Here is a 20,713-nt window from a genome sequence, read left to right as displayed (position 1 = left end):
GAGGCCATTGGATAGTCAGGCTTGGGCCCGCAGTGATGAAACTTGTTTGGCCTCACGGGATGGGAGTAGAGCTGGTCCTGTCCTCCCCACCCCAATGAGACCCCAAGTCATCGCCCACAAACGGCCTCTCTGGCTCCTGATGAAGCTGCTTAATGGCAATTATCCCAGAGACTCAGAAACAAATCTCAAAACCCAGCGACTTTTGGCAGAAATGTGTCCGGACCATGCAGTAGGTTACTGTTGCCGGGCCACCCCAGGGGAGAAAGGGTGTTGTTCCTCCACCTGCTTCCCCCTGGTGGCTCAGTGGCCATCATCCTTCAGAGGCCATTGGTCAGTCAAGTTTGGGCCTGCAACGAAGAGACATTTTGGGCCTCACAGGATGGGGGTGGAGCCGGTCCTGTCTTCCCCACCCCAACGAGACCCCTAGTCATCGCCCATGAACAGCCTTTCTGGCTCCTGATTAAACTGCTTAATGGCCATAATCCCTAGACTCAGGAGCAAATCTCGAAACCAGCAGGTTTTGGCAGAAATCCCTCCAGATTTAAGTGTTAAAATTTTGGAATTTCAAAATTGCGTGGCCACTACTGCAGCCATGCGACATCATATGTTATTCATAACCAGCAATAGAAAACAAATTGTCTACTGTTGCCTTTTCAGCAGATCTGAGTGTTGGGGTAACATCTCAAATAATAATGGTGGGTCTGGTGTCGAAATATTGAATGTGATCAAAGTAGAGAGAGAGTAATGTGGAAATCATCTGCCCCACAGATAGGCGGATGGTGTGGGATGGGGGTATACTGGGGTTGTTGGGAGTGGAGAATGGGCACTGGTGAAGGTACGGGTGTTTCATTGTATGACTGAGACTTAGACCCGAAAGCTTTGTAACTGCTCTCACGGTGATTCAATAAATAAAATTATAAAAAATAAAAAAATGTAAGGTGGAGTTCATGCACAATTCAATCAGCTAATCAGTGTCTGAATAAATAGCACTACTCCTACATAATAAAAAAAACATAATGCCCAAAATCATAGAGACAGTATTGGAGAAATTATCTTTCATAGAGGCAGGGTGAGGACTGGGATGGAGGTTGAGGTGATAAAATGAGGGGGATGCTGGGGACATTGATGGTAGAAAATGTGCACTGGTGAATAATACTCCATCATTACATGGCTGAATCTCAAACATGAAAGCTTTGTAACTCTATCTCATGGTGATACAATTAAAGAAAAAAGTAATGTGGAATTCATGCCCAATTCAATCAGTTTAATCAATGGTTTAACAAATAGCAGTACTCCTAAATTATTAAATAAATAAATAAAATTGGACAATAATATTTTTTACAGGAGGGCCACAACATCAATATTTTGAGGTCACAGAGGGTGATACATGTAGAAAGAAAGTGTAACTTTCCAATAGAGCAGCACAGTGAGTGGTTCAGAAGATTCAGACAGTGAGAAGCAGGAATACTTATAATAATTTATTTCATTTCATTTTGATGTGTACAAAATAGTGAAATGAGTCTGTTTAAAATAAATGCAAAAATACCCTTTTGATAAGTTTAAAGGTATAGAAAATCATTAAAAAGGACTTTATAAAATAAATTCATAAACTGAAGTTTCTAAAATTTTAATAATATGTAACTGATAATTTCAATCAATAAGATTTAGCATGATAAAATATAGTACTGCAAAATACAGTGTTGTAAATAGACATACCTGTCAAAAATTTAGTTCCATCATCCCTTTATTGTAATACTACTCAAGAATGCAAACAGACTTAAGTGGTTTATTTGACTCTCAAGACTAAGGGATGTAAATTTAATGGTAGAAAGAATACAATGCCCCCCTCTCTTCCAATCCTCAACTGTTTATCTCCAAGGGTTCCATTTTGCATCATTATGGAAGGCAGTGAGTATAATTTTCTTCTTTCTTACAAGACTGTGAAGTGCATGCAAAGCTGTAAAAGCTCTAAGTGCACCATCAGGCTTATTAGGAAGAGTGGAACTGAAAGCTTGTTGTTGATGCTGTATTTTGCCTCTAGAGTCCTCAATAGATTGGCCATCAGTCCACTCTAACAGCCACGTAGAGCTAATGTTGACAAAGCAATCTCCACAAGGACTCCTCCCTATCTTTTTATAATTCAAAGCCCATGCTGATACAAGCAAGGCAGACACCCCAGCCCCAGCCCCCTTGATACATAGACACAAACTGGTACAGTCTGGTAGAGTCAGGGCCTCTTCTAGCTCCAAAATACATAATTGTCGAATGTGACAAAAACAGAGTGGAAAGGTTTGCTGAGAAAACACATTTATGGCAGCAAATGCTGAGAAGAGCAGTTTTTCTCCCCCCCTCAAAGGGCTGCATTAAATTATATTCTATTAGAATGCAGAGTTTCTGAGCACTCTAATCAAGTTTTCTTGGAAAAGAATTGGTCCCGACACTTGATTCTCTTCCAGAAGAAAGTTAGCAACATCATTAATAGCATCAGAGAAAAGAAATTACTTATGTGGTTTTCAAAATTTCTTGGAGATTCATCTAGTAAAAGTCACAGAAGTGTCTGGGTACCAGGGAGTGAGGGGGACATGTTATTTTAGAAGGAAAGAGAGTTATGCTACTTTGCTGTTCAACAGTACTACTCTTGTCAGTACCTCCAGACAAGAGTGGTTGACTCAAAAGGAGGATCCACTGAAATTCAGCCTGGACCAATTGCCAACATCTGCTCTTCAAATGTGAAGCCCATAATTCCTAACTGGCCCATCCCCAATAAGAGACTATTTTTTTTTTATGCACAGAGTTACGAAAACTTAGCCAAGTTCTACACATACAATTATCTCAGTTCAGGCAGCTGCATTTTGTATTGTGTTTGGCTGTGTTTGATTCTTCTTCTCTCTCCTCATTTGTACCAAGTCTCCATGTAGACTGGAGAGTTTGTCTTTGATCTTTATGACAATAGGTAGGGTTTATTAGGCAAACTGAAGCAGGAAAGAAAAGGTAATTCTGGAGACCACTAAACTAGATGTTGGGAAAGAAGATCTCATTGTAGATTTAAAGATATTTTCCATTGTTATTTTCTTTCTCAGGACACCTTCACTTAAATAATAACAGGATCAGAAAGGATCTTTTGCACATCAACCTTGGTATCTTAAACAATGTTTCACTTGGGGGCTGGAGCAATAGCACAGCGGGTAGGATGTTTGCCTTGCAAATGGCCAATCTGGGTTTGATTCCCAACATCCCATATGGTCCCCCGAGCACTGCCAGGAGTAATTCCTGAGTGCAGAGCCAGGAGTAACCCCTGTGCATTGCCGGGTGTGACCCCCCCTAAATTTTTTAAAAAGTTTCACTTAAGAATGATAAAATCAAAATAAACACAAAATTAAGAGTAAGCAGTAACAATAAACCTGCATGACTAAATAGAAATAAAAAATCTAAAACTGAACATGGTTATAAAATATTCATGATAAAACATTATTATTAATAGTTAATATATTCAGCTTTAGGCTGTTAATGTGTGGAGAGATTCTTAATCGCCTTATTTCATTTGAGTGCATCCAAAGACAATATTTCAGATGAAATAGGTTTAATTCCTATAGCTGTTTTATATATGAGAAAACTAAGCTTCAGAGAAGCATAAATCTTCCTGAAACTTATAAAGATATTAAGTGTTTGAGTCATGTTTGAGACATAGGCAGTCTGTAATGAGAAGACCATACTTTGTAATATGCAGACACATTTCCATGATTGAAACAAGATGATATCGCAAGGTAACATCCTTTAGCAAACAAAAAAAAATGTGACTATTAACCGTTAGGGGATATACTCTTTTAAAAAATGCAAATATGGTCAATAAACCTCAGTTAGTTATTGCTTCTGAAGGGAAAACTGGAAGTAAAGAAATTATCTAGTGAACATAAAGCTGCAGATACTCCTATCAGCAGACTTTAAAGCTGAGGGTATTGATAGTCACTAAGGTATAGCTATTAGCTATTATTTTTGAAAAATCCATGCAAGAACAGAATTCCCTCAAGACTGAAAAACAATAAATGTAACTTTTAGTTCACAAAATAGGACCAAGGATAGACATGGTCACTACTCTAGTTGAAATGCAATTTTGGAATGCCAAGCCATACCCGGATAGATGATAAATGAGTCAAACTTCTACCCAGTCTAATTTTAATCTTCCCTAATTTAGATTGAGATTTATAATCATAAAACCATAAGGGAAATAAATTGGTGTCAAGTGCTTATCTTCTATAATCCCAGAATTTTGACTGAGCATTTCAGTGTTTTGTTTTTGATTTGCTCTGTTCGGTTGTTTGGGGACATGACCAGCTGTGCTCAGAGTTTACTCATGGCTCAGTGTTTGGGGATCATTATTGGTAGGGTTTAGGGGATTCTATGGGAAACCAGGGCAGTGCTTCTCAAACCAGTGTGTGTATGTGTGTGTGTGTGTGTGTGTGTGTGTGTGTGTGTGTGTGTGTGGTGTGTGGTGGAGGGATGGGGACTACTGGAATGATTCAGGGGTTAATACTAGCCTCTGGTGCAATTTGAATTGCTTTCAGTTGGTAGATTAGATAAGGTGATGCATGGGATGGGGAAGGGAGGGGGTAATTGGAGATGTAGCTATGAATTTTTTTTCTGAAGAAGGTTGTAAGCCAAAGTAAGTTTGGGAACCTAGGACTAGTAATTCATAATGTAAAGTTAAGTTACATGAAATAAGATTAGAATTTAAAGTGTATGCTAATTAACTTAAAGTATATGCTAATTAACTTTAAAAGGAGTAGTAAATAATTAGAAATATAATAATTTTGTTTGATAGCAGGAGTAGGAAAAGAAGGAAATACTCCACAAAAAGGAAGGAAACAATTTTGAAAAATTGTTAGAATAATTAGATGTGTGAACAAAGGAAAGTAAATGGTTATAGGTAAAAGGGGAGGATATAAGTCTTAGATAATGGAGTTACCATTAATGGAAAAAAGATGCACAAGATAAATTCTATGTAATTTGAACCACCTTAGCCTCCGATTTGCTATATTAAAATGACAGCAACGATAATTGGACAATACTACCAATCAAGTTGAAGTTTCAGTTGATTTAAAACATTTAGCTAAATGCTAAAAAACATTTAGCATGAAAGTTTAACTAATAAGTACTTTGTCTGAAACCTCTTTGAATGGAGCAAGGTAAATCAGAACTGGATTCAGTGAAGGAGGAAGTAACTGCTTATAAATGACCATATCACTTATCAGGAGTACTGATCAGTGATAAGGGACTTTCTATAAAGCAATAAGAGATCTGCAAAAGAACAAATAAGGCAGGTATGTTATCTTTGGGAAACTGGTCATGACTCATGACAGTCTTGGGAGAAAACTGGAAAAATATGAGTAGTAAGGTTTTCCCAAGGTGAAAACAAATTTGTTACAAGTAAAGTAAGAAACATAAACAACAGAATAAGAAAAAAAGAAAAGAAAGAAAATGAACTGAAAATCAGGTGGGCTTAAGAAAGAATACAAGAGGAGGGGCAGTTAAGGATCTGGTATGACCTGCAGCCAACCCTGGTTTAAATACTGGTATTGTATATTGTTCCCGGAGCACTACCAAGAGTAAGACCTGAGCACTGCCATTCCACAGAATCTCTGAAGAGGCTCATAGAGGGTTTTGTTATGGCTTATAATAGGGTTCAGTATAGAGAAGGGAGTTGACCAGAAACTCGATAGACACAGAAATTATGGCATTTCCATCTATCATTGTCACAGTGATCTATTGGAACTGAGGGCTAAAGAGAGGCAAAGGGATATACATGATAATCTTTTAGTACCTGTACTGCCAAACATAATGCCCAAAAGGAAAAAGGTAGAGAATGCAAGAGGCAGAGAGAGGAAAAGTTTCTGCCATAGAGACAGACTTAATTAGGAGTGGGGTGGCAGAAAAGAAACTGGGGACACTGGGAAATGTATACTGGTGAAGTGATGGGTATTGGAACCCAATCATGAACAACTTTCTAACCATGTATATCATGGTGATTCATAAAAATAAGTTTATAACAAAAGAGATTTATGACAACTTGGATAACCCCAAAGCATGCCATGGAATACAGTATCACTGGAAGCTAAGAACTTAAAAGAGGTACATCACTTGATCACTTGATCACTTGACATCCCGTTACTTATCTATTTGCTTGAGTGGGCACCAGTAATGTCTGCATTTGTCCCTGTCGTGTGGTAGTGTACCCAATGGTGTCTGGTTGTTCTAGGACCATGAAAAGACTCAAGCCGATCGATCAGGGTCTTGACTAAGAAGTCTGACCATCTCGTAGGTGGGTGGCCTATGGAATTCAGTTGGTAACAGCTCTAGTTCAGCGGTCATCTCCAAATCACATTACATGTTCAGCCCATCTGGTTTTCAACGGCTTGGCAAAAAAGACAGGTTCTGATTCTTGACGTTGATGGAGGTCAGAACTCCAGATTCTTTCTCTAATTTGAGTGAAGCATGATACTCCAAGCATAGCTCTTTTGATTCCTCTTTGGAAGACCCAAATAGCATTCTCATCCTGTTTTCATACGGCCCAGGTCTCTGAGGTGTATGTTAATGCAGGAAGAAGAACAGTGGAATCGAAGAGATGTGTGACCTGAGCCAGAGGTTCTTCATCCTCTTAAATATTCCTTCAACACTCTTGAAGGCGTTCTACACTACTCTTTTGCTCCTATGCTACTCAAGTGCCAGGCCATTTGTCATGTTGACTTCTCTATCTAGGTACACATAACTGCTTCATTCAGAGATGTTAGAGTGAATGGAATGTCAGGAACAAGACTGTTTCTCATAAACATTGTCTTCATGAAATTCAGCTGTAGTCCGACCTTTCCACACTCATGGTCAAAGTCGGCCAGCATTTGTGCTGCTTGGCAAATGTTTGGTGTTATTAGAACGATGTCATCAGCAAAGAGGAGGTGGTTTAATTGCCGACCATCTATCTTCAGTCCCATTCCTTCCCATTCCAGTTGTCACATGACGTTCTCGAGGGTGGCACTGAAGATTTTCGGTGAAATGGTATCACCATGCCAAACCCCTCTCTTGACATGGATGACCACTTATTTGTAGAATGGTGAGATTCTGGTAGTGAATCCGTAATACAGCTCACAGAGGATCCTGGTGTATTGAGTTTGAACACCCTGTTTGTCTAGGGCTTTGATGACTGCTTTCTTCTCAACAGAATCAAAGGCATTTTTTTAAATCAATGAATGTTAGACAGAGCGGCATCTTGAACTCCCGAGAAACCTCAATGGGCTTGGTTATCGTGTGGATATAGTCGATCGTGCTGACTCCTTTGTGGAACCCGATTTGCTCACATGGTTTTCCTTCATCTAGTGTTCTGCCAATCCTATTCATGATGACTTGAGTCAACAACTTGTAGATGACAGACAACAGGCGGATTGGGCGATAGTTGCCAATGTCATGGATGTCTCCTTTCTTGTACAGTAGAACAGTTCTACTGTTTTTTTCATTGAGATGAAACCTTGAATTCAGACAAGTAGCATGTGAAGAGCCAAGCCAGAGTATTGATGACTACCGATGGCAGATTCTTCAGGTGTTTGAGTCTGACCTTGTCTGGGCCAGGTGCTGTTCGCTTCTTTACTGACAAAAAAGGCATGTGGGATTTTGGAAGGGAGAACGTTAGGAAGGACATATCCATCCTGCAGAATTTGGTATGAGGGCAGGTGGATGTGGCTATCGAAGAGAACCAAATAGAAGTCATGAATAATATTCTCCATTGCCCTTCTGGAAGATGTGATAGATCCATCAGGACATCAGAGGGTAGTCATCTTGGTCTTATAGTTGACGAAGGACAGGCAGGCATTGAAAATGCTTTTCCCGGCTTCTGCCACATCTACTAGCACTGCAGCTCTTCTTTTTTTGAGGTTTTCTTTCTCACTTCTCTGCATTGCTTTGCGAGCTTGGGCATTTGCTTGTGGTTGCCTGAAGCTTGCGCCAAGCCACGTTGGCGAATAAGCTCAAGAGTTTTCCAAGACAGGCTTTTGTTTTTTGTGGCTATCTCTCTCTTGGTGTACTTTGCACAATCATGGATGTGCTGAACCAGTTGACTGTATTCCTCGTCAATGTTGTCAACAACGGCATCTTCCCATGTTGCTGCAACAGAGCCAAAAGAACTCCCAGTTTGTGGTCGTTCTGGGAGTTCTCTTCTTAAACTTTGCAGCCCTTTCTCCCCAATCTGTTTAGTGGAATCATGCATGGAGGAGATGGTGGTCCAATCCCATTTGTAATTTTGGGACAACAGCAACATCAGTCAGGCAAAAGCATCAATTGAATATGATGTGGTCTATTTTGTTGTGGAACCATTCACTGGGAGACTCCCATGTCCGACGTTTTGATTCAGCCTTCTGTTACTGTGAGTTACCACAGATGGTCTTGGTCAACATGATGAACTCCGACAGTCTCTCACTCTCTTTGTTCCATTCTAGGCCATGGGTCCTGATGTGGAGTGTTTTGGCTGATCTTCCCAGTCCTATCTTGGCATTAAAATCATTGACAATAATCCTCAATGTGGTCTTCTTTATAGAACTCCTCCAGCTCCATGTATAACTTCTCAATTTCTCCTTCATCTTAATTGGATATTAGTGCTTAGACAACAAAGATAGAAACTGCTGGCAGTGAGCCACATCTATTCAATTGTAATTGTACAATTTGGGTTGTTAGGCATTCAAATGAATCAATACACATGGCCAAGTTTGTGTTGACAGGGACACCAACACCTCCGACACCTCTTTTGTCGCATGTTCCGAGGAACAGTTCTTCTCCAGTGTTGAAAACGGCGTGATGTGAATAAAATGCCTTCTTTTCTGTGTCAGACCATTGATGTCGTACTTGATCTTATGCGCTTGTACCATCAGGTCCTCGATGGATACATCCAATGCCAGCATACGTGCATTGAAAGTACAGACAATCATTTTTGTCTTTCTTTATTTTGGCAGCCTAGTTTGGCCTTGAGATTTTATCAGCTTCTCCTTCCTCATCCTTCTTAATGCTGCCGTATTGGTGGCTCTTTCAGGGTCAGGGGAATGAGACCTATTGCATTTACTGGTTTTGGCATATGCCACACCACATTTGAAAGAAGGTACATAGTTATATGAATAAGACAAGTTAAAGATTCAGAGACTAAGACAAACATGAGTATTACAGTATTATAAAGAACAGCAATACAGAAGTTTAAGTGATGGCAAGGTCTGGAAAGTAAGATTAACTAAGAACAGAGGGAGAGACCTGCTGCACTGGGGAGTGAATTCCTCAGAAATTACAGTCTATGAGACAGTAGAGGAGATGTTTGGTAATATCCTGACTCTAAACTGATGTATTAAGGGCACAAGGACAGCGTCCTGTACTGTAATGGATGGATGTGACAAGGCTGAGAGAGAGTGATGAATGTTAGTGTGGGCAGGGACACGATTAGTTGTACCTCCGCAGTACAAGAGTTACTGGAGAGCAAGGATGCCTAATTTCTACTCCATATGGGCTGGAGTGATAGCACAGCGGTAGGGCATTTGCCTTACAAGCGGCCAACATGGCCGACCCAAGTTCGATTCCTCCGCCCCTCTCGGAGAGCCCGGCAAGCTACTGAGAGTATTCGATATGCCAGACACAGTAACAACAAAGTCTCCAATGGAGACGTTACTGGGCCCGCTCGAGCAAATCGACGATCAACGGGAGGGCCTTTACCTTACCTTACCTTACTCCACTTTGTAGGAAGGTGTGGCATAAAGGAATTTTCTTTCTCCCCGCAGGAGTCTTTCATTCCATGAGAGTTAGAAGAGAAGATATTTCACAGCAAGCTGGATATCAGGGTTCTGTGTGTGTGTGTGTGTGTGTGTGTGTGTGTGTGTGTGTGTGTATTTGGCAGGGGGAGGGGCTTGCAATTTTGGTTTTAGTTTTTGGACAACACCCAGCAGTCATCAGGCCTTGCTCCTCATTTTGCACTCAGATCTCACTACTGATGGAACCCTAGGGAGCACTTGTGGCACTATGGACTGAACTTGGGTTGAATACATAGAAGGAAAATCCCTTAGCCACGACATTATATCTCTGGCCCTAGATATCAGTATTGCAGTAAGAAATCTGGAAGAACTAGAGGATAATCGGGATGACAAATAAGTTTGTTTCTTACTAATTTCTGTGAGGTATAAATGATCTCAGTGAGCTCTGGAAAGTGGGGATAATAAAGTTACCTCATGTGGTTAAGGAGTAAAATATTTAATGTAGGAAGCCTTTAAAATGGTTTATGTCACGGAGTCATTGCTTGATCAGTCACTGATGAGAGTGACATTATGATGAGTTTAGGACCATGTCAGATGTTGAAAAGTTCTCTTTGAATTGCTTTTCATATCACCTTTAGCATCAGCAGAGTTTAAGATGTCACTTTTCTGTTTAATGAATTTCTGCAGCATCCATACTCCCTATTTCCACAGGTTCATATTGGGATTTGCCTTCACATAAGCCTAAGTCCACCTTCTTTGTGGATCCAAGGTCCTTTATAACAGAGGCCTGTATAAGCTCCCATTTATATTTCACAACTCCTTAGCATGTGATTTTAATCTACCCATTTTCAAGACTTCCACTTTTCACTGTTTTTTGTGTGTTTTTTTCTATCTTTTTTGTTGTCAACTTTCATGCTTTTCCTGTGCTGTTCTACCACTTTCCTTCCTTTTATAAAAATTAAAGATTCAACCTCATTTCAGATGAATTCTAATTACCACCTCTTCATCGAGCCCATCTTTGAGATGCTAACATATTTTAATATTAATTCTTTATTCAGGCGTTTTATATATTTCTTCTAGACAATAGTAATCTCATTTAGGATAAAGAGTGTGCCTTTTGCTTTTTTTAATATCCCACAGTATGCATACTAGTGTTAAATATTACTCATTGACTGATAGATATAAGACATGGGTTTCAGAATTCATTTATTTAGTTTTAGAATTTCCTTCTATGACATAAAGATACTTAAAAAAATTAGATCTTCTAAGCTCAAAGTGTGGCTCAAAAGTATCTCCTCTACAGGGATAGATACAGAATGAACTCTCTTATGTTAGACTTAAAGATACACAACAAGGTAGCGACAAAGGGTCAAAGGCAACACAACAGGAGAACTGATCCATACAACTGAGTTGGGGAAGGGGTTGAAAAGATGAGAGAAGTGTTGGGGTCCTTTGGGGACCCCAAGGAGGTGGGCACACTGGTGATGAGTGTGATATTGTAATTATGTGCATGATAAATCATCATTAAAATATTAAATATCACAGAACTGCAATCAATCAAAATATTTTTAATATTAAAAAAAACAAGTACCTCCCCTATATTGAGAGCTTTATTTTTCAAATTACCTGGGATTGTACTATTATGAGTTCATACTTCTAGTTTTATAAGCTCTTCTATATTTTAGCACTTCTACGAAAAGGGAAACTGCTCCCAAAAGGGGCAATGTCTTAACAGAACAAGGTATTATTTTGCATAAAAGTTGAGATAACTGACAGAGATAAAAACTAAGAGCAAAACGCTGTCACCTTTTGATATAGGAGATGTGCCTATGAAGAAAGAAGAAAAGGAAAAGGAGACAAAAGGATGGGAGAAGGTTGATGGAATTCACCACTGTACTGAATTTTTAAGATTTGACTACTCAGTGAGGACATGACTATTCAATCAGTAGGTTTCTTTTCACATCTATGACTTTTCTACCTTTCAAAATCCAAACTGTTTCCCTATATTATACCATTCATATATCTTAAGTAATTTGAAGCAAGGTACAAGCCACTCTTCAAATGTGAAATCACCAGAACACTCAGAATAGAATACCAGCAGGGTTCTAGTTTCATTTGTAGATGAGGTGCTGACAAGCCTATACACCAATTTCTTCTCACTGGTTTAAATTAATAGTTTCTCTCACTTCCCTTTTAATTGAATGGAAGTGTGGCTAAAATATCTTCTTAATGTGTTCAATGCTTCTTCAGCACAGATATTTACTAACAGGGTCCTATATCTAAATTGATGTGTTGATGTAAATCCTACCTTTAATCATCTTCAGAGTTTGGTCATTGATCCTTATTGAAATTAAAAGCATAAATAGAAATATCCATTACCTATAAAGACATTAGATTCTAGTGGATGAAAGCATAAAATAAAAAGTCTTTATAAACAGTAAGAAACAAATTGGTTTGTCTTCTGAATACAGCCACCTGATTGGCATCTAAGTAGCACTCTAGCACTGTTGCATTGTCCTCTTATTGTTCATCGATTTGCTCGAGGGGGAACCAGTAACCTCTCCATTGTAAGACTTGTTGTTACTGTTTTTGGCATATCAAATACGTCATGGGGAGCTTGCCAGGCTTTGCTGTGCAGGCAGAATGCTCTCGGTAGCTTGCCGGGCTCTCTGAGAGGGACAGAGGAATCGAACCCAGGTCCGCCTCATGCAAGGCAAACGTCCTACCTGCTATGCTATCGCTTAGGCCTGGCATGTAAGTAAATGTATGAAAATTTTATTTTCTATTTATGAAAATTCTTGAATTGTTATCTAAAATCTTGATAATTTAGGCTAAGCTAAATTATAAACTCTAAGATAGAGTAAGAACTTTCTACAAATAAATAGATATGAACTAATACTACTTTGGTGGCTAGTGTATTATGGACAGCCATGAAGAGTTACCCCACCCATTCCCCAATCCTCGAACCTACAGCCATCAGGTCCTGGGGAATGTGCATGCAGATTTGTTTAGAGTTATCAGAAAAGTTCTGCCTCTTTTTTTTTTTCACATTAGATGGGTAAGGTGCCAAATGCCTGACAAGTTTTAAGGGAGGCACATGTCACACAAATGTGTGAGTGCCCAATCATCATCTTATGAACTGGAAAAGTATCCAAAATCGTGCCTCTTTTGTGCAATCTAACTCAGGATTGCAAGTCACTTGTCTAACAGTCTTTTTACTGAAAGGTCAGTCAGTGAACATTGACTGACCAGCTTAGCTAAGTCTAAGAGGCTAAGGCACCTATAAACTCCAGATTGAAATGTGGTCAAAACACCATACCCATTCCACCTGGCTACGTACCAGCATATTTCTCATTTCATGCTACAAGCAAAATTCCTGTATTATTATTATTATTGCAAGAAACATACTGTTTTAATGCAAGCATAGTTCATGATATGGCAAAATGTCTGATTTCTCCTATAGAAGGTTATTTTATTCTAAGGTATCCTTCTATTCTAAGATTTGAATCTCAATTATCTTTAATTAAAATCCCCACTACAAAGGATAGAAAAAAATATGCACCTCCAAAGAAACATGGAAAGAAAGCATCAATCAAAGGAAAATACAAACAAGCTGGCAGTAGGGCTGCTTAAGATAGCTGCTTAAGACAGAAAAGGAGAAAAATAATCTAATTAGGTCTGCCTCCATGGGGAGGTAAGTGGCTCCTAAGAATATTGAGTCCTAACCAGTGTTTATGGGAAATTAACCATGGGCCATTCACAGTTGTAGGCATTTGAGATACAATGACTAAGGCATGTACCTTGCCTCCAAGCAATTCAAGTGAAAAATATGCTTTTCCGGAAGAGCATTAATGAAGGTAAAATGAAAGCTAGCCCTGAGGCAGAACAATCAATTGTCTGTGTGGCAAAGTGATATTTTAAGATGAATTTTTGAAAGACTATTAGTGTTGTACCTAAAGAATGGAGAAAGAACATTTTTCAAAAAAGCAGGACAATCATAATGATTTTAGGACCGGAAAAAGCCATGCAAAGCATTTTTTTAAATAATGTAGTTATGTTTGATGCCATCTTTTAGATATTTAGAATGTAATAAAACTAGGGAAAAAGTGATAAGAGGAACTTAATATTATATATTTAATATAATATCAATATAATTAAACATTTTATTAAATATGAAAATATTTATATAAATAAAATGTATCATAGAAATTTTTCTCTAAGAATATTTTAAGAATCAGTGAAGAAGTTTGGGAAGCTCATTTTGCATTCTCAATATATTTATGCACTCCCTTTTCTTAATAAACAGTTTAAATAAATGACTTGCTCTTTTTAGAAAATGATAGTTAATAGGAATAAAACCAACACCAACAAATTCTGCGAGATGAATTTGTCACCATTACATGTAATTTGATAACAAAAGTCACTCATGAAATGAATAAAACAAAACTATTCAAAAACTGGTCTTGAGAAATTATAAACAGGGAATTCATTCAAACGGGGAGGCAAAAATAGGATACTCAGTTGCAGGATAGTTTTGGTATAAAGTATTCAGTAAACTTAACTTGTCCTTAAAAGTAACTTTGAAATTAGTTCTTTTATAGAATACTGTAAACAAATGTTTAAAGTTGTTGTCATATTAAGCCCTTTCAACATTTGAAAATTAGAACTATTTCTGCCATTCTTTCCTGGGGTTAAGATAAATCAAATAGCACACAAAGCCTACGTCAGGCAAATATTTGGCTCATCCACACCTAGGATATCCTGCTTCTTTGGCAGATATTGCTCACTGACAACAAGACCCTTTCACCTGAACTCACAGTTGGACTTAAAATACTTTTAATTTTAGACCTTCAGGGTGCTATTCCTTTCTCTGTTCTAAAACTAGCACGGAATATAGAGCATATTGGCCACCCTGGTTTTGTTAAAATACCTGATGTGGTAAGCATTGAATTCCTGAGGAATTAATTGAGGAATTCAAGTTATTTCAAGAGTATTGTGCATCAATGTATGTGTCACGACCTGCCTTTAACAAAAATAACAAGTTTTATGTGTGCGTTGTGTGTATTATTACTTTATAACTATACTTGACAATTTATAGTTAATAAATCATTTGTAAAATATTAGAGAATTGACAGATGCTTTTTTTAAGTTACAGACTAGAAACCTACACACTATAATTTAATGTGAACAAACCAATCCCCCTCAAAAAAAAAAACTCTTGTTGGATATGTTTTGGGAACATTTATTCTTGGTTATACTCTGCATGGACCATTACTATTATCAACTAAAATGGCATCATGCTCAAGGGATATAACCCTCAATGCAGAGACCAGTATCTTTTGTAGAAATTATCATTGAGGCACAAAAGTATTACTCAATACAATTATATTTTTGTCATTAAATATTACTCTCAGTTTTTATTAAACTTGAGATTGGGCATAAATCATGTGAGTTTCAATTTATTTCAATAAATAAAAAAGTATCAATGAAATAAAAATGTCCCTTTTGTATTTAAAATAGTGAGGTTATAGTATATACTTCACTGAATATACTACAAACTTTGTATATACAAATATGACAGAAATATAATATTATTTTCTTAGTTTTCAATAGTGTTTTGCTTTGAAAATTATGGAAGCAACAAGTCATGGCATGTCTTGAAAAGAAGACAAGTTATAAGGGGTTCTCTTCACTTTTGATTATATAGGTAGCTTGCAAATTGTCATACAGTAAAACTTTCATTTTGAAATAAACTGTATCAGTGCAATGAATTTTTGATGTTTGATGATCTCTACTTTTAAGAGGAAAAATAAGTCCCAGAAAGAACAGGCGTTATTATTAAGTTCCCCAAAACATTTATAAAGTATATGTGAACATATACACTGTCCATGCAAAGGTCATAATTTCAAATTTTGTAAGCATTTGCATTAATTATTTTAGAGAGTAAATTTTCATCTTTATAGTTTCTAAGGGAGACATTCTGGAATATGCAGAAAAAAGGGACAAGGAGGAAATTCTCTCTGGAAACAAAATTTCATGCATATCTTTTAGACATATCATTTATATATAGCAGTAAAATGTCACCAGTTAAATAAAGCTAACCTTTTTCTATATTTTAAAAGATATTTTGTAGAGGATTTTTATTTAAAATTGTCTATGATTTTTTTCTTGTCTGTAAGATGTGTCCTGTATGCTTTTGATTCATAAGCAAAAGATATTGTAGTTTAGAAAAATCTGAATCTGAGTTCTGAATCTGAGTTTGTTAATAGTGCAAAATTTGAAAAATTATAATAAAAAGCAGATTTAATTAAGCTCCAAAGATCAGAAAATGTGTACCAGGTTGTAAGATAACATTGGTTTGTTCTTTCTCCCTTAGCACAGGGAACTTAGATTTATCGGGTTACACCCATCACAGTGCTCCAGAGTCACTCCCATTCCTCTATTTATCTGTAAACTCTTCTCTGTGCTCTCTTCCCCAGCCAGTTAATCACCTTTTCTCCCTAATCATATTCTGTTAGCTTGTAAGATCAGATCCTTTTAAGAACACTGAACTCGTATTGTAAAGTAACATCTTAAAGCAATGTCCTTTCTGTATGGACACAGGAAGACAGTTAATATTATGCTTTTTAACCTGGGAATTGACTGACTCAGAATACTATTTACTCTAGGGCATCTGCTTTCTTGACTCAGTTGCTCTTAGTTCCTAGTATCCCAAAAGCAGGGTCCAACAAGGGACTGAATGGACCCAGGGCAAGCTGTGAGCTACCCTGGCATCGAAATGGGCCAAGCCAAAGTGCCACGATACTCAACTCTAAGTTGAGGGCATGATCATGGACAAATGCTGTCATGATCCAAAAGTAAGTAAGGATGAGGCTAGGACCCTGCTGGGGTTAGGAAGACTAACCTGGCCTGAGGACTGTGGTACAGCCTACACACACACACACACACACACACACACACACACACACACACACACACGTATATACATATATATTCCACAGTATATACATATATACATATATATATATGGAATATATAGTGTGATGTCCTCAGGAAGAACCAAACCTTAAGTTTATCTCTTACTGTGCTCATATATGAACAGCGCAGAGTCCTGGCTGTCCTCACCAGGGCCCCTTGGAGGAGGGTGGGTTGAGTTTTGCTCCCCACGCCGAGCAGAGCCCCAGCAGCTGAAGACCCCTGGTTCCAGCCACAGCTATGCTTAAGACCACTCTCCACACATTTGGAAGAGCCTCACACATGAAGGAACTAGCAGAGGAACCCAGGTGTGCGGGACCCGGGGTGTAGATCTCCAGGCCTGCTCAGATTGGGATTGGGCATCCTCCACCCAGATCCCCATCTTCCAATATGTAGGCATTACACTCACCAACTGCCCCCAGTGCCCGTGTAGTCCCATCAACAACCAACACCCAGAAACTATAAAACCCAGCTCCTGGAACATCTTATTATCTAGTTCTTACTCTGGAGAACCTGGCAGGTTAACAAAAGTATCCTGCCCACACAGCAGAGTCTGGCAAACTCCCCATAGCATACTCAATATGCCAAATACCAGTAACAATGATGGGTCTCATCCTCCTGACCCTCAAAGAGCCTCAAAAGTGTCACTTTCTAAAATCTCAGGGCAAGGACGAAGGAGACGTTATTGGTGCCTGCTGGAGGAAATTGATAAACAACAGGGTGACAGTGACAGTGACAGTGTGCTCATACAGAATGACATTGCTAGAAATATTTGAAGTAGATTTACTACAACTATTTAAGTAGATTACTAGCGGAGGAAAGAACACACCCTCGTTGGGATCCCACCCTTCAGCAGATCTCCTAGTAATCTGGAGTAATCTCTTTAGATGAGATTTTATCCTTGAGTCAATCTCCTGGAGGAGTGATCTTACCTGTCTTTGTTGATTTGTGTCACCACCCTACATGATTGCTCTATAAACTAAGACTGTAAACTCTGAGGGGGCTCGGGCTCCAGAGGGCAGAATCAGAAGTGAGAGGGGCTCAGGCTTGAGAGAGAGAAGCAGAAGAGGAGTGAAAATTGGAATAAACTTCAATTGATAGCGACAAGCGTGGCCCTTATTCCTTCCTTCACCTGCCCATCGCCATCAACCTCCCTGGGGTGGGGGAAGCAGCGGAAGACCACAAAATGCAGGCAGTGAAAGAGATAAAGCACTTCTGACCTTTTGAAAACACACACCAGGTATGGATAGTTATCTCTGTTTTAAAATAGAGAAGAATAAAGGAGGGTTAATAAGCTACCTACAGTAATCTAGTCTGTATATACTACAATACTCCCAGGACAGTTTTAAGATGTTTATGTCTTGGTTTAATGCTCATTAATATATGGCACTGTTTCTTGTTGTCCTGGAAAAGACAATCGAGTATAAGCTTTAAAAAAGTAACATAACCTGAGCTGTAGCAATAGTACAGCGGGTAGGGCGTTTGCCTTGCACAGGGCCGACCCCAGTTCTATTCCCAGCACCACCAGGAGTAATTCCTTAGTCCTAAACCAGGAGCAACCCTGTGCATTGCCGGGTGTGACGCAAAAACAAAAACAAAATGAAAAGCAACATAACCTTAATATTAAGGGAACATAACAAGTGTATCAAGAATGGGGAAAAAAAGTACTAACACATAGCGAGAATTAAGTTCTGGCAAAAGTAGAAAGAAATGATCTGAATTAAATAACTAGAGAATGATACTTTATTATTGACTTCTAAAGTAAATCAAATGTAGGGCACTTATCCTGGGAAACCTTTCCAACATGAATCTTATGTGAAAAATTCAACGTAAAAAAAAATTAAAAGCTATTCTAGGTTAAGAAGAGAGCCTTTTTATTTGCTCATCTTGTCTGCAACCACGCTCAATTCACCATTGCAGTAGGAACCCTTGCTCTGAGACTTGCAGAGCTCATTTTGAAAATCAGTGACAGGAAAAAAGAAAAGAAAAGAAAAGATCACCAATCATATGCAAATTACAGAAGCTCTGGCAATTTAATAAAAAAGGGAATTCCCTCCTTTAAGTGCTGTGTCATTCAGGGTCAAGAAATGCAAACAGAATCCACAAAAATTTATTTTATCAGAGAATATAAAAGTAGGGATTAGTTAAACAAAATTTGGAGGGCTGAATGGTATCATGGGTACTCAAAGCAGGAAGCATCTGGGACTCAAGGAGCTGGGGTTCAAATCTCTGAAAAAGCAGTTGATGCGTGGCATAACATCCCACCAAAAATACATATGCCACTTTGCCCTATGCTTGATTCTGAGTTAAATCCAAAACAGCAGTTGTAAAAATGGCATTCTAACCTTCCTTTTACTTCCTGAAGATAGGCCCTCCCGTTGATCGTCGATTTGCTCGAGCGGGCCCAGTAACGTCTCCATTGGAGACTTTGTTGTTACTGTGTCTGGCATATCGAATACTCTCGGTAGCTTGCCGGGCTCTCCGAGAGGGGCGGAGGAATCGAACTCGGGTCGGCCATGTTGGCCGCGTGTAAGGCGAACGCCCTACCCGCTGTGCTATTAGAAATGTTTTTTGAGACAGTCAAAACCATAGACAATTTTGTCATTAACATTGTCATTTATTTATTACTTTTCCACAGTTGACTCTTCAAAAGCCTTTTGTTTGTTTGTTTGGAGGTCACACTCAGCAGTGCTCCTGCACTCAGGAATTGCTCCAGGTGGTGTTCAGGGGACCATATGGGATGCTAAGGATCAAACAGGTTCAGCCAGGTGCAAGGCAATACCTTACCTTCTGTACAATTGATCACTCTGACTCCCTAATAAGGCGAATTCTGAAATGTTTAAGTTTTGCCACTTCTCTGGGTCTTTATTTACATTTAGGTTTTCTTGAAAATCTCCTTCAAACTTCCAGACCTTTAGTTCCAATTGACAAGTTCCTGTTCCTCAAATTCTGAATTTCCCCTGTGTACTGTGTTCTCTAAGCATCTCAATTCTAGTGACCATGAGAGTTCCTGTGTTAAGTAAAACTTCTCATGTTTTCTTTCTGTCAACCTGTTTTATGTCACTTTCATTCTGTCAGTTTAATTACTGGAGCCAGCTAAAAACCCCAGAGAGTAGAAATAAATTTTTGTCTTTCCCACAAGATGCAAAATGATAATGATACTAGTATTTTTTCAGGCTAGAGCAATAGCACATTGGGTAGGGTGTTTGCCTTGTACACGGCTGACCCTGGTTTGATTACTCCACCCCTCTCGAAGAGGCCGGCAAGTATCCTGCCGAGAGCATCCTGCTGAGAGTATCCTGCCGAGAGTATCCTGCCCATAGGGCAGAGCCTGGCAAGTTCCCCATGGAATAATCAATATGCCAAAAACACTAACAAATCTCACAATGGAAACGTTACTGTTGCCCACTCGAGCAAATCAATGAACAATGAGAGGACAGTGCTACAGTGCTACTTGTATTTTTAAGCAGCCAAGGCCATGTTCCAGGGTGACAGGAGGATATGAGTATAGACTGGACTTGGGGTTCAACTGTGAATGATAACGTGAAGGGGCCCACTGGGTAGATCCAAGAGAAATAGGAAGGACACAAAAGCAACAGGAAAGCTGAAGCATCTACAACCCTCATCACCCTTGACCTGTCATTATGTATGCCTGCCAAGGAGAACTCCTAACCAAACCAAAGAAGCATTCACCTACAATCAGTAAGTTCAACAGAGAAGCAAATTTGAAATAGTCTGGCTGGAAGTTGTAGTTCTGTGCTCTGCAATATCAACCTAGCTAGGAAATTTTACAAACTGTGTTTTTATTTGGTACTAAACTATTTTCTTGGAAGGCATTTACCACATAGTACTCATTATTTTTGATGTATGAATTCCATTTACAAAGTTACCCACTTCTTATGATCATTTCTGTGTATCACAATTTAAAAAGTACTACTCCTGGTTGACAGTAAATATCAGATACTATCATGACA

The 20,713-nt window shown here is 38.8% G+C and overlaps 1 protein-coding gene and 1 non-coding gene across 3 annotated transcripts in view; both read right to left on the bottom strand.

Annotated features, from left to right (window-relative positions):
- Positions 1–20,713, bottom strand: part of MACROD2 (mono-ADP ribosylhydrolase 2) — a 2,391,823-nt gene that overhangs the window by 672,938 nt on the left and 1,698,172 nt on the right. The gene's annotated exons all lie outside the window — the stretch shown is intronic.
- On the bottom strand, positions 12,813–12,915 carry LOC130030902 (small nucleolar RNA U13). The gene has a single exon (XR_008793562.1). It is a non-coding gene; the product is annotated as a small nucleolar RNA U13 (small nucleolar RNA).

This window comes from Sorex fumeus, unplaced genomic scaffold (genome assembly GCF_029834395.1).
Source record: "Sorex fumeus unplaced genomic scaffold, SorFum_2.1 ptg000044l, whole genome shotgun sequence".
NCBI classification, from domain to species: domain Eukaryota; kingdom Metazoa; phylum Chordata; class Mammalia; order Eulipotyphla; family Soricidae; genus Sorex; species Sorex fumeus.
This window is presented reverse-complemented; position numbering and strand designations above follow the sequence as displayed.